At 35.4% G+C, this 15,079-nt stretch overlaps 1 pseudogene across 1 annotated transcript; it reads left to right on the forward strand.

The window, feature by feature from the left end:
- The first annotated feature begins 9,094 nt into the window (after window positions 1–9,094).
- Window positions 9,095–14,726, forward strand: LOC143615729 (disease resistance protein At4g27190-like; annotated as a pseudogene). Its single transcript, XR_013150526.1, has 5 exons — window positions 9,095–11,756; window positions 11,863–11,933; window positions 12,036–12,468; window positions 13,332–13,907; window positions 14,278–14,726. The product of XR_013150526.1 is annotated as a disease resistance protein At4g27190-like (transcript).
- The last annotated feature ends 353 nt before the right edge of the window (window positions 14,727–15,079 follow it).

The following is a 15,079-nucleotide window of genomic DNA, read 5'->3' on the forward strand; positions in this document are numbered from 1 at the left end:
TTTTGTAAGGCCCCGTTACCGGTAGCCCTACTTTAGCGTCGGATTTACTCATAAACACAGTTCTACAAATAAGAGTTTATTAAAACTTTCGCGGAATAAAAATGTAACTGTTTATTACAAAACATTTAATATTTTCTTTAAAACCATAACATAAATCATCACATTAAAGCATCATTTCTTCCATCATCAAATGCCAGTCGTTCGATCCATGCCATGTGCCAACCTCATGCTAGCTCTTTAATCATAATCACCTGCGTGCATACTAAAAGTCAGCTACGCTGAGTGAGTTCTAGTTAATCAGGCGACATACAATACATACACATATATTACATACATACATATCTTAACCTTGTATAATTATTCATAAGAGGACGTCACATAATATCTATTAAAAGAACTATTGCTATTTCCCTACTATTTATATTTTCGATAGAAGGACACTCTATATGTATATTCTCCATAGAAGGAACATCCTATATACTTCCATAGGAGGAACACTATGTTTTCCATTAAAGGAACACTATGCTTTTCATCAAAGGAACACGGGGCTTTCCATTAAAGGAACACTATGCTTCCCATCAAAGGAACACGGGGCTTTCCATTAAAGGAACACTATGCTTTCCATTAAAGGAACACTCTGTATATTATCCGTATAGGGAACTTTGTATATAAGTTATCACTTAATATCCATATAAGGAGACAATCATAGCTATCCTTGGAAATACATGCAATATCCGAAGATCGTTCACGTATCGACAAGTAATCATCCCTGCATTTCATAAAATATCCATATCTTTATTTACAACCTAACGGTACATGCAGTATCCGAAGATCGTTCACGTACCGACAAGCAATCATTCATACCGTACACATATATCACATAGGGCATACACTTATCACTTAGGATAAGTGTATTAACTGATCACATCGAGTATGCACACAGCCCCGAAAACATAACAAGGAAATGGGGCTAGAAACTCACCTGAACTCGGTTACTTCTTCTGCTAACGGTTACTTCTTCTTGAGCTGTGCGCGTCTAACTGTTTAATAATTATAGTATTAAGTACCGCTCTAGTCATCTCATTGCTACTTAATTAGTCTTACACGTCTAAGTTGTTTTACTTCATTAAATCATTACCTGGTTAGTTAATCGTTACTCATTAAACTTTAAATGTATCTTTCTATAAATTGCCAAACTCCAAGGGCTGTTTTGTAATTATATAAATCTTTTCTAAGTCCAGGGACCCTTCTGTTTTTATATTAAACTCCTAGTTCGTTACTTTGCCCTTAACGAATTGGGTAAAGAATCATCCTCTGATTCGCTAAGCTCCCATAACGAACTAGCTAACGAATCACCCTCTGATTCGCTAAGCTCCCATAACGAACTAGCTAACGAATCACCCTCTGATTCGCTAAGCTCCCATAACGAACTAGCTAACGAATCACCCTCTGATTCGCTAAGCTCCCATAACGAACTAGCTAAAGAATCACCCATAACGAATCACCCATAGTTCTTATCCAGACTTTGACTCAAGGGTCAAAGTCAAAATCGTCAAGAACAGCAAATAGTCAACAGATCTTAAATCTGCAATTAAACCTTCGTTTCTTAACCAAATATCACGATTTTGGTATCAACGGAATCTTCTGACCAGCGCCTACAAACCCCAACCATCAAATCGGCCTAACATCGATGTTTAAGGGGTGCGATTTAGGCATATAGGTTACGGGTTCTTTTATCAATCGATTAACCCATCAAATCTTAACAATTTTCAGTAAGTTTAGCTTTGTTGGATTCGTTTTTACCATACAAACACAGATCTATCATTTCTAGACTAATCCAAACCTAAACGAACAAGTTCTCGATATAAACGTACCGTAAACGAGTCGAACTACGAACACGAGCTGGTCTTTGATGTTGCTTTGGTTAGTCACGACGATCTAGCACCAACAAGCTCGGGTTATCGCCTTTGGATCTTGGTTCGAATTGTAAGACGGTGTTGTGTGTGTTTTCTAAGGTGTAGGCTAGTGTGTAGATTAGGATAAAAATGGAAAGGATTAGAGTTTAAGGGGTATTTATACTCCCTTAAGCCCATGGACCTAAGGCCCATCTTTCCCTTTTGGTCCATAATTAAGTCCATCTAAAAGCCTACTTATCCTATCATATTTTATTATTATTATTACTATCCGAACAAAAAATTGGGATGTTACAAGTCTTCCCTCCTTAAAGAGGTTTCGGGGACGAAACCTAGCTTACTCCTTGAAAAAGGAAAACTTATTATATTCACGCACTTTATTGAATCGTCTTTGCTTTCTGGGTCATTCTCCTTACTCCTGACTTGCAGTCATCGGGTGGTGATCATGTGTTCTAGCTATTAAGGTAGCTTGTCCATGAGGCTCTCGATGTCTCAAGTCTCGTCTCGTCTTTCCAAGGGCTTCCTTTGATGCTTTTGTGACAATTTGGCAACTCTCTTAGCATATCTGACTACAAGCTCCAAGCGTGATCCTTCTTCATTACTTTTTGCTGTTGGAGTCATGCTGTTTTCGTATATCGCTCCGCCTCAGATTCTTCTCGTGTCCGCCTCTTTTATAACAGTCATCTATCTTATCTCTAAGGAAACACAAATGTTATCACTCTAGGAATTATTTAGCACGTGATTCGTAAGGTAAGTAGTTAATGACGTTGATCAGGTGTAATTAACTATTTGCGTTACTCCTCAGGTTCTACATACTTCCCTTCATGATTTCACTTGTGCTTGTTTCTACTCTTAAACAGTTAATCAATCAAGATAAATTAAGCCTATCCCTAACCTGCACTCATTCTTCATTTAGAAAATAAGCCAACAATAACATACACCATTTACCATACACTTTACCTTTACTGAGCTTGCTTGAGTGACACATGGCTATCTTGAACTGGCATCTTCTTTCTTTCTCATTTTAAATCTCATTCTCTGTTCGAGTCTAAGCATGTAGGATGCTTAAATCTCTCGAACTTATGCTCTGATACCAACTTGTAAGGCCCCGTTACCGGTAGCCCTACTTTAGCGTCGGATTTACTCATAAACACAGTTCTACAAATCAGAATTTATTAAAACTTTCGCGGAATATAAAAATGTAACTGTTTATTACAAAACATTTAATCTTTTCTTTAAAACCATAACATAAATCATCACATTAAAACATCATTTCTTCCATCTTCAAATGTCAGCCGTTCGATCCATGCCATGTGCCAACCTCATGCTAGCTCTTTAATCATATTCACCTGCGTGCATACTAAAATTCAGCTACGCTGAGTGAGTTCTAGTTAATCGGGCGACATACACATATATTACATACATACATATCTTAACCTTGTATAATTATCCATAAGAGGACGTCACATAATATCTATTAAAAGAACTATTACTATTTCCCTACTATTTATATTTTCCATAGAAGGACACTCTATATGTATATTCTCCATAGAAGGAACATCCTATATACTTCCATAGGAGGAACACTATGCTTTCTATTAAAGGAACACTATGCTTTCCATCAAAGGAACACGGTGCTTTCCATTAAATGAACACTATGCTTTCCATTAAAGGAACACTATGCTTCCCATCAAAGGAACACGGGGCTTTCCATTAAAGGAACACTATGCTTTCCATTAAAGGAACACTTTGTATATTATCCGTATAGGGAACTCTGTATATAAGTTATCACTTAATATCCATATAAGGAGACAATCATAGCTATCCTTGGCAATACATGCAATATCCGAAGATCGTTCACGTATCGACAAGTAATCATCCCTGCATTTCATAAAATATCCATATATTTATTTATAACCTAACGGTACATGCAGTATCCGAATATCGTTCACGTACCGACAAGCAATCATTCATACCGTACACATATATCACATAGGGCATACACTTATCACTTAGGATAAGTGTATTAACTGATCACATCAAGTATGCACACAGCCCCGAAAACATAACAAGGAAATGGGGCTAGAAACTCACCTGAACTCGGTTACTTCTACTGCTAACGGTTACTCCTTCTTGAGCTGTGCGCGTCTAACTGTTTAATAATTACAGTATTAAGTACTGCTCTAGTCATCTCATTGCTACTTAATTAGTCTTACACGTCTAAGCTGTTTTACTTCATTAAATCATTACCTGGTTAGTTAATCGTTACTCATTAACCTTTTAAGGTATCTTTCATAAATTGCCAAACTCCAAGGGCTGTTATGTAATTATATAATTCTTTTCTAAGTCCAGGGACCATTCTGTCTTTATATTAAACTCCTAGTTCGTTCCTTTGCCCTTAACGAATTGGGTAAAGAATCATCCTCTGATTCGCTAAGCTCCCAAAATGAACTAGCTAACGAATCACCCTCTGATTCGCTAAGCTCCCATAACGAACTAGCTAACGAATCACCCTCTGATTCGCTAAGCTCCCATAACGAATTAGCTAACGAATCACCCTCTGATTCGCTAAGCTCCCATAATGAACTAGCTAACGAATCACTCTTTGATTCGCTAAGCTCCCATAACGAACTAGCTAAAGAATCACCCATTGTTCTTATCCAGACTTTGACTCAAGGGTCAAAGTCAAAATCGTCAAGAACAGCAAATAGTCAACAAATCTTAGATCTGCAATTAAACCTTCGTTTCTTAACCAAATATCACGATTTTGGTATCAACGGAATCGTCTGACATGCGCCTACAAACCCCAACCATCAAATCGGCCTAACATCGATGTTTAAGGGGTGCGATTTAGGCATATAGGTTACGGGTTCTTTTATCAATCGATTAACCCATCAAATCTTAACCATTTTCCGTAAGTTTAGCTTTGTTGGATTCGTTTTTACCATACAAACACAGATCTATCATTTCTAGACTAATCCAAACCTAAACGAACAAGTTCTCGATATAAACGTACCGTAAACGAGTCGAACTACGAACACGAGCTGGTCTTTGATGTTGCTTTGGTTCGTCACGACGATCTAGCACCAACAAGCTCGGGTTCTCGCCTTTGGATCTTGGTTCAAATTGTAAGACGGTGTTGTGTGTGTTTTCTAAGGTGTAGGCTAGTGTGTAGATTAGGATAAAAGTGGAAAGGATTAGGGTTTAAGGGGTTTTTATACTCCCTTAAGCCGATGGACCTAAGGCCCATCTTTCCCTTTTGGTCCATAATTAAGTCCATTTAAAAGCCTACTTATCCTATCATATTTTATTATTATTATTACTATCCGAACAAAAAATTAGGATGTTACAATTTTTTAAAATATCCGACTCCCTCTAAGCAGGGGCTCCCTCTAAATGAGAGAATATCTTTTTGAAACTTTTTCTGAATATAATATAATAAAATACTAAATAAGGATAAATTATAAATATTTTTGACAAGTCAAATGAATCATTTTGTTTTTCTTAAAGAAACTGAAATCTTTTTTATGAGTTATACTTAACTCATTTTCTCCTTCTAAAATTGTGACATATTTGAAATATATTTACAAATTTTATATACAAAAAGATAGATATGATGCTTTAATAAAAAGATATCGATGACTTTAGTGAAAAGGTCGATGAAACTGTTGTCAGGTGGACTATCCTAAGCATGCATTATCACATTGTATAGCAAAGTTGAAGATATTCAAACCGAAGCCCAAACGTTAATGCTGGATCCATCACTTGAGAGAGGTAGTTGGACGAGGTGAGTTTGAGAAACTCTCGACAAGTTGTGGTTGAGCCATTTGAACAAGGTTGATGTTGTTGAAGCACAAAGTAACATATGAAACATTCCCTTTCCTTGAAGTTAGTCTTCCATGTCGCTTATGAAAGAATCGAATCCGCCATCAAATAGCAAGGGTTCGTCCCCCATCATATGTCAGGTGCAACCACTATCTAAGTACCTAATACTATTGATAGTCCACCTTGATTGACCCTACATGCACTTAGTTTTTAATTAGACATGGGTTCTCGTGATGTTTTTGTCTCGGAAAGGTCAACCGCAAATCGACCAAACTTGATTTTATTTCCTGAAAACCATTTATTTCTTGGCAACTCATCACTTGAAGAATAGTAATCCCTAGGAATTCAAGCAAAAACTTGTTCATTGGTTTTGGCAATTTTGGACTTTTCTTTTCTTGATTTTAAAACTATTTTTGATGAATCCTCAGACTTTATAGTCTTAAGATCCTTTCTGATTTCATCCTTTTTAGTTTTCCAAAAAGTTTCTTCTTGTGTTTTACTTTATTGACTTTGGATCCATCCACTTGTCTGGCTTCACTATCATCTTGATCAGTCCTTGAATCTGAGCTACTAAAAGCTCCTTTTGGGGACTGAATAAGTCGCCTTTGAATATCAAGTTGTTGCTTGAACCAGTACTTGCAATGTCTTGCAAGGTGAGAAGAATAACCACACACAAAACAACACATTCTCCTAGGAGAGCCATAGAACTCATCAGACATATAATATGGTTGATGCGGTGGGAAAGATGATCTTAGGAAAGGAACATGATTGTAAAACCCATTTGATGTCCGGCCCCGATCATCAAAAACATTAGTGTAATATGGATCAACAAAATTTTGTTGATAATGACCATAGTAGTTGTTATCAAAACAGTTATATGACTGAGGATTTTGAGATTGATTAGTTGTTTGAGAAAATGATCTTTAATTCGATGGCACATATTTAAATGAAGTACTCGTATGATTATCATTTTCAAACACTTTGCTTTTACTTGAATTATCCCCAGTCTTACAACTTGATAATGAAAAACTTGACATGTTCACCTCAACATGCCTTTTATCATTGGCACAATTTTCAACAAAATTTTCATCAAAGACAGTTTTACAATCATAATTCATGTCCGTTTCCATCGACCCACTTTCTTCTACACAACTTGCTACATAAGATGAATCACTACTATAACTAACACACACATGTGTGGAATCGACCTGTTTTAAAGCGGGAGGAACAAATGTCTTAGGTTTTGGTACATGACCAACTCCGTAGACCATTTCATCCTTAAGAGGGGTGTTGAAACTAAAGTGAGGCTAGGGATGTATAATTATCATTAAATGGATGTGGTATTGCCACAAATTCGTATCCCGAACATGTCTTTTGTTTAACACTCATTTGAGCTCTAATGATGTCATTAAGCTTATCAGAGGCCATTTCAAACCTATCAACAGTAATTTTTCTTTCAGAAAGTTCTAGTCTAATTTCTCAATTTTAGCATTTAATTCACAAGCACGTCTTTCATGAATTTCGATAGTTTTAGTGGTCTGAAATAACTTACCATGCATCTTAGCCATGTCATCTTTATGTGTCTTAATCCTATTGGTGTATATATTATCGGCTTTCTATATTCCTCATTCAGATTTTTAATGCTTTGATTTTCATTAATTAAAGTAGCATTATGAGTTCTATATAATTCTACCTTATTTATACATGCTTGAGAGCATAAGTGTGTGTGTACCTCGGGAAGGATAAGACTTGCTTGACTTCTTCCACATGCAGCACACTAGGAATGATAGGACTTGATAGACTACTTCCCTTTGCAGTACTTGTCCCAGCTTTATTGTCGTTGGACTGATTGTTTATTCGGAGCTTGTCCTCCATTTATTTAAAAAACTTGATGGTAGAATTCAACTCTGAGAGTGTTAAGGTATCCGAGTTTTTTGTTATCTTAATGGTAATCACACTGCTATTCCATGTTTAAGGCAGTGAATTCAACAACTTCATGTTGATCTCTGTCAAATCATTGAAGATACCGACACTTCTCAATTCAATGACGAGTGACTCATATCTGTTGGCGAGAGAGGCAACCGATTCTCCTTTAATATAGTAAAACATGTTGAATTCCTTATGTTCTTTCATTTTTCCTACATATCCAGATTTCCTCCAAGCTTTAGAAGGTAAGACATTTTTTTAAGAAAGAATAAATAATTATATTATTTTTTTCAGGTTAACAATCAACAGTCAAAGTCAAAAGTCAACAACCAAAGTCGATTACTTTGAATTTGATTCCTTTGAAGTCAAAGTCAACGGTCAATTCGATTACTTTGACTCTATTCGATTACGTTTACTTTATTAGTTTTTTTTGTCAACGGTGAAACCCAAACTAACAATAAAGTCAAAAGGACTTTAGTCTAGAAACCACTATATCAGTCTATATCTAAGTTTTTCAACCGGAATCGAACCCGAACACAAAACTCAAAAACACCAAAAACTTAGATTTTATGATTTTCGGGTATTTCTAAGATGTAAAGTACTCCAAAAGTAGTGGGTAACATGAAAAACAACTTCAAATCCAACAAAAACTACGATCAAAAACCGAAAAGTTTGATCTGAAAACCACAAAAAGTTGAGCCGAAAGCTCTTATACCACCTGTAGGTCCTCTTTAGATGGATCTCACAACTTTACTCAGATTAATCTGTGTTGTTAGTTAGCAGAAATCACTAACAACACTAGGATCTTAGTCTTCAAACACACAAGTAAGAAAGAGAGAAAGTGAGAGAGGTTTATTTGAAGTTGTTTTATTTCTTTAAAGAGTTACTTAGAATATGAAATATAAATTAGTATATATACAGCATATGTAGGTCATTACATGAGCCCAAGTGGGTTGCCCATTGGGCTTTTAGCGTACAGAATAAACGTACTGAGTACGTAATACACTGACTATAAGAAAATATAAAGACATACACAATTCTAATAATAATATAGAATATTAGCCTTATACTTTCTATATCTAATAGTAAAATTAGATGTAATGGACCAGAGGGCTAGTAAAAGTTAGTGTGAGTAAGTTACAATAAATACTTTTATTTCATATGGGTTACAACTAATGTGTCATATCAATTAAAACAATGACCCGTAGATAACATGGATTAAGGAAAGTAGAGATTAGAAAATAGGATGGAAATTAAAGCTAGGATTGAATGTGGTTATGACACACATCCTCATTATTTTTGTTTATTAGTATAGGTAGATTTTGTAACTTAGTGGAGCAATGAATATATATAAGCAACTTCTTGTTTTAGTAATTGCACCTAGTGATTACTTTGTTCTTGATGATTTGTATTGTTTGTTTAAAACTGTAGTTTTCGAAAATGGATTTTGTAAATCCATTTATTAGTCCAATTGTTCAATATTTGATGGTGCCAATTAAGAGACACTTGGGTTTCTTGGTATCCTCCACAATCTATGTTAAGAAGATGGATGCTAGAGTGAAGCAACTAAAGGACATGACACAAGAAGTTCAAGATAAATGGAAGAGGGCTGTTGAAAACACAGAAATAGTACCAGAACGTGTGAAGCCATGGTTTGAAGATGTCAATAATTTAATTGAAAGAAGTAATGTTATAGAAGCAACCAGATGCTTCAATGTGACAAAGAGATACAAAGTAGGAAAACAATCTTGTAGTATTCTCGAGGAGATACAAGATCTTGAAAATCGAGAGTCTAAAATCGTGTTTACTCATACACAAACAAGTCTTGCTGAGGTGGGTTCTACTTCGATAAGGTTTTCCACCTCCACATCAGAACTTGCAGGTACCCAAATCAACTTCAAGTCCAGAGAGTTGATATTCAATAATGTATTTAAATCCCTTCAATCAAATACTGAGTCCCACAAGATGATTGCTCTATGTGGGATGGGTGGTGTGGGCAAGACCACAATGATGGAACAACTAAAGAAGACCGTGGAAGATTCAAAAATGTTTGATTGGGTCGTGAAGGTGGTTATTGGGGAAAACAATGACGCGTATTCTCTTCAACAAGCTATTGCACAATACATTGGTAAGAATTTAACTGAAACAACTATAGATGCAAGGGCTGATCGTCTTCAGAGGATATTTGACGTGACGTCACAAAAATCCCCAAAGAAAATTTTGGTAATAGTGGATGATCTTTGGAAGGAATTTGAACTCAAAGATGTTGGGCTAAGTCCTCTACCAAATGGGGTAAAGTTATTGTTCACGTCGCGATTTGAATCGGTTTGCATTCAAATGGGTGTTAAAGTTGAATCTATTTTTAGGGTGGGCGTCTTAAATGACTCGGAAGCACAAACTTTATTTTGTAGTACTGTGGGAACGTCTCCTTCAGATCATAATGATGTCGACCTCCAAAGGATTGGAGAAGATATTGTAAAAAAATGTGGTGGTTTACCAATTGCCATAGTAACAATTGCAAAAAGTCTTAGGGGTAATATAAAGGATGCATGGAAAGAGGCGCTTTCCAATTTACAACACCATGACCTTCAAGACCTTAATAGCATTGTGAATAAAGTTTTTGAAATGAGCTACAACAATCTCAAAAAGGAGGACGATAAAGCAATTTATCTTCTTGCTGGCTTATTTCCGTACGACTTTAATATTCCTATTGAGGACTTGATGATATATGGGTGGGGATTGAAACTGTTTACTAACGTACACACTTTAATCGAAGCAAGAATGCGGGCCAATATTTGTGTTAACAACCCTATAAGTGCAAACTTGTTAACAAAAAGTGATCGCATGGGATGTGTCAAAATGCATGATCTCATGCGTGCTTTTGTTTTAAGTAAGTTTTCGAAAGTCAAACAAGCTTCAATTGTTAACCATGATAGTATATCACGGGAGCGTCTTACAAAAGATTCTTATGAAAGACTCCTACTAAAATGCACAGGCATGTCTGAATTGTTTGCTGAGTTTAATTGCCCAAACCTCTTACTTTTGATGTTAATGGATGGGTATGAGCTCCATAAGTTTCCGGAAGATATGTTCAAACATATGAAAAGGCTTGAGGTTGTATCTTATGAGAATATGGTTATTCCCATGCTTCCGATAACATTCGAACACCCAACCACACTTCGAACACTATTTCTTCGTTCATGCTCGTTGATCGGCGATATATCTTTAATTGGAAGTCTCTGCAACTTGGAAACACTAAACCTTGCTAACTGTAACATAAGAAAGTTGCCAGCAACAATTGGGAAATTAAAAAAACTAAAGTTACTTGATCTGTCTGGATGTGTTGACCTTTCTATTGATCATGGTGTATTTCAAAACTTGGGCAGTCTTGAAGAGCTTTATATGAGAGCTTCTAAAGGGAGGCCTATTAGGTACACACAAGGCAATTGTGATGAATTGGAGAAGCTTTCACAAGTTCTTTTTGCATTAGTTTTGGAGTTATTTGATAATAAGCTCCAACCGCAAAACGTGTCCTTTAAGAACCTTGAAAGGTTCAGGATATCGATAGGTTGTGAGTTGAAAGTTTATGAAACTTATTCATTCAGAAACACACTAAATCTTGTCGCTCACTGTAACAAGCTCAAAGAATGCAATGTCAGGGACGTGTTTGAAAAAACAGAGGAACTTCGATTAGAAGTGAAGTATATGATTCATTTTGAAGATGTTTCGTTGCATCACACATTTTCCCAATTAAGATTCCTTTATATTTCTAAGTGTGCAGAATTAAAATACCTCTTTACAGTTGATGTGGCAAATGGTTTGAAGAAACTTGAGCGCCTCACAATTTCAGAGTGCCCTGTTTTGAAAGCACTTATTGGAGATAATAGTGGAATTGGGTTAGTTACATTTAATAAGTTGAGTTTTATGTCTTTCGAGGGTCTACCGGAGATGAAAATCTTGTGCAATAATGTAATCGAATTACCAGAATTGGTGGAGTTGAGACTTGATCGGCTTCCCATGTTCACGAGCATTTATCCGGACAGCAATAATAATAATAATACATCTGAAGTGCAGCCATTATTCAACAAAAGGGTACAACATTATCTCAATATCTAAAGCTATAAATAATTTGCAAATGTATTGTTTTAGGGTATATGTTATATATTTATGGTTCTAACATGACTTAATTATTGTTTAGGATATGATTCCTAAGTTGGAGAAATTAGATATTTCTATGATGAAGAGCTTGAAGCAGATATGGCCGTGTCATTTTTCTACTAGTGAGAAAAATTATGTTTCCATGTTTAGACAAATTAGAGTGAGAGAATGTGATAGGCTTATAAATCTTTTTCCAACAAATCCACTGCCTTTATTGAATCACTTAGAAGAGGTTGTAGTTGAAAGGTGCGATTCCATTGAAGTGTTATTTAACATCGACTTCAAAAGTGTTTGTGGAATGGGGAAACACAATAGCAGCAGGTTAAGAAGGATTGAAGTTTTTGAATCTTGGAAGTTAAAAGAGTTGTGGAGAATTAGAGGCGTAAATAACTTTGATTACCTCATCAACAGCTTTAAAGATGTAGAAAGCATAAAGATACAAGACTGCAGAAGGTTTAGAAATACATTCACACCTACCATAACCAATTTTGATTTGCGGGCACTTACCTCTTTTATGTTGACCTATAATAGATTTGATTTGGAAGGAAAGGATAGAAAGGTACGCCAACTATCAATTTTTATTAGATAAAACCAACATAAATGGTTCCAATGCTCTAAATTTTGTAGGAATATCAACCAATATCATGTATCAACTTTAAAAAAACATCCAAACGATTTACATGATAAAGTGGCAGGTAAGCGGGCGGCAAGCTGCCCCGCAACCCCCCTTTCGGATAGAAAACTCAATCCTACTAAAAACAAAATTTTGCTCTTAGGGGCCGATAAATTACTATGCATGAACCACTGAACTTTGTTCAGAAAGTCAACGGCATCCGAGCTAAGAAACCAAATGTGTCAAAGGCAAAAGGCATAAACACGTGTTTTTTAAAATTTAGATGATGGATTATTTAATTTCATCTACTAAGTACGTGCATGGGATATACAAGGACACAAAAACCTTAAAAATGGATTTTGTCTTCCCAATTCCAGACCTATGGTATAAGAGCATTCCCAATATGTTCTCTATCTCCACCTTTAAAATTTAACTAAAAAAACATAATTCTTTAATTTATACATCATTTTCTAATAACCTCTCCCAACCCATTCTCTATTACCATCTCTATATTCATTTGTCTTATTATTATTTTCAATATAAAATGATTTCTAATATAAATTTATAGAAAGGTAGATGGAAATGGAGTATTGTGGAACACTCTAAATTTGGAGGCTTAATATATCATTTCACTAAAATTTAGAGATGGAGTTTGGAGATAGAGAACGGGTTGGAGTGATTATTTGGATGTTTTTTCTAAATTTTAGAAATGAAGATGGATATGGAGAACCCATTGGGAATGCTCTAACTTTTTTATCGCTATTAAATTAAAATTAATTTTAACAAGACCAAATCAAAATATGTGTATTATATGTGAGAACTTTCTCATAAGTTTCTTGTATAGGTGTATGGAATGGAGAAATTAAATTGCTAATTAAATCATATGTTACATGCAGATTAATGTCATATATCCATCAAATCTTCTGCACACCTGTCATCACCTTCGGGATCTTTACTTTGAGAAAGATGAAAGAGTGGAGGTGGTGTTTGATATGGATAGTTCAAGTAGTAGACAATTAGAAACAACTGAACCGCCACTACTACTTCCTTACCTTGAAAGTATACATCTACATAGATTGAATGAAATGAGTCATGTGTGGAAGTGGAATTGGAATGAATTCAGATTTCCTCAACATCAACCTTTGCTTCCATTCCAAAACCTCACATACATTACCTTGGTTTCCTGTGACAAAATAAAGTACTTGTCACCTATAATGGCACAGTATTTATCCAGCTTAAAGTGTGTTCGTTTAAATTGGTGTAATGGTATTGAAGAAGTTATTTCCAGCAGAGATGATGAAAATACGTCATCTACATTATCCTACCGAATCACCACACTCTTTCCTCATTTTGACACTTTCGATCTTCGTGGTATGAAATGTCTAAAGCGTATCAATGGTGAAGAAAACAGTTGGAGTGGGACCCTCAAAACTTCATCAAATATTACTAATACCATTCATGATGACCTCCAGGTATGATATAGTAGGATTACTTAGCATTGTCGTCCGATACCACTTATATATGAGCTTTTTGCTTTGGGCTTGATTATAAGAAATCAAACTCGTTGTTGATTTGTTCTAGTTCGACTTGGTTTGCTCTAAAAATGTGGTTAAGAATTAAGATTTTGTAAACTAATGGAGATATGAAAATAAATATAGTTTGTATCTTAAAATGAGCAGTTAGTTCCTGCTTTGTAAAGTTGAAAACAATTTATGAAAGGATATGAGAGAATAAATATGACTTGTATATTAAAACAGGAAGAAATTAGTCACTACTTTGTTAAGGTTGAATAAAAAGTTATATAAGGACACTAATATAAATATGATTTGGTATTCATTTCAGAGTGCTCAAGTAATTAGTGCTTATTGGTCATTGTGCCAATATCCCAGAAAGATCACCATACACAATTGTAATGCGTTGTCATGTCTAATTCCATGGTATGCTGTTGGACAAATGAAAAGGCTTCAAGAACTGAAAATAAAGTCCTGCGATATGATGACGGAGGTATTTGAAAATAAGTTGATGAACAACAACACTATTAACGTTTATACTTCATTAACAAGTCAAACATGGACAAGCATTAATGCTGATTTCCCTCAATTCTCCAAGTTAAAAACTGTGTGTATCTATGAGTGTGATCTTCTGTCACATATATTCACATTCTCCGCTCTTGAAAGCCTCGGCCAACTCAAAAGAGTTGAAAGTAAAAAGATGCAAGACAATACAAGTGATTGTAAAAGAAGAAAATGAAACATCATCAGAAGTTGTGGGGTTTCCTTGTCTAGAGACACTTGAACTTGACAATCTACCCAACCTCAAGGGTTTCTTCTTGGGAATGAATGAGTTCCAATGGCCCTCGTTGGATCAATGGTAAGTCTTAACATCTGGTAAGTTCACAACTCCAGAGCTAAAGTACATACACACAAGCTTTGGGAAATATAGTCTTGAAGGTAGCTTTAACTTTCAGGTACATACACAAACCTTTTAGCTAGTTTAATACTGAAATAAGTTATAATGTCTTCAATTATTCTCATTAATGCATTCATTTAAAATAAAAGTTCTTAGAAATTCCATGCTATATATAGATATCTGCCACAGTAATACATCTGCTGAAAGTAGCAAGCATTGTCTTTTTGTTTTACTC

Source organism: Bidens hawaiensis, unplaced genomic scaffold (assembly GCF_021521415.1).
Source record: "Bidens hawaiensis isolate Kalapana, Puna unplaced genomic scaffold, B.hawaiensis_p1.1 tig00044035_1, whole genome shotgun sequence".
In the NCBI taxonomy this organism is placed as follows: domain Eukaryota; kingdom Viridiplantae; phylum Streptophyta; class Magnoliopsida; order Asterales; family Asteraceae; genus Bidens; species Bidens hawaiensis.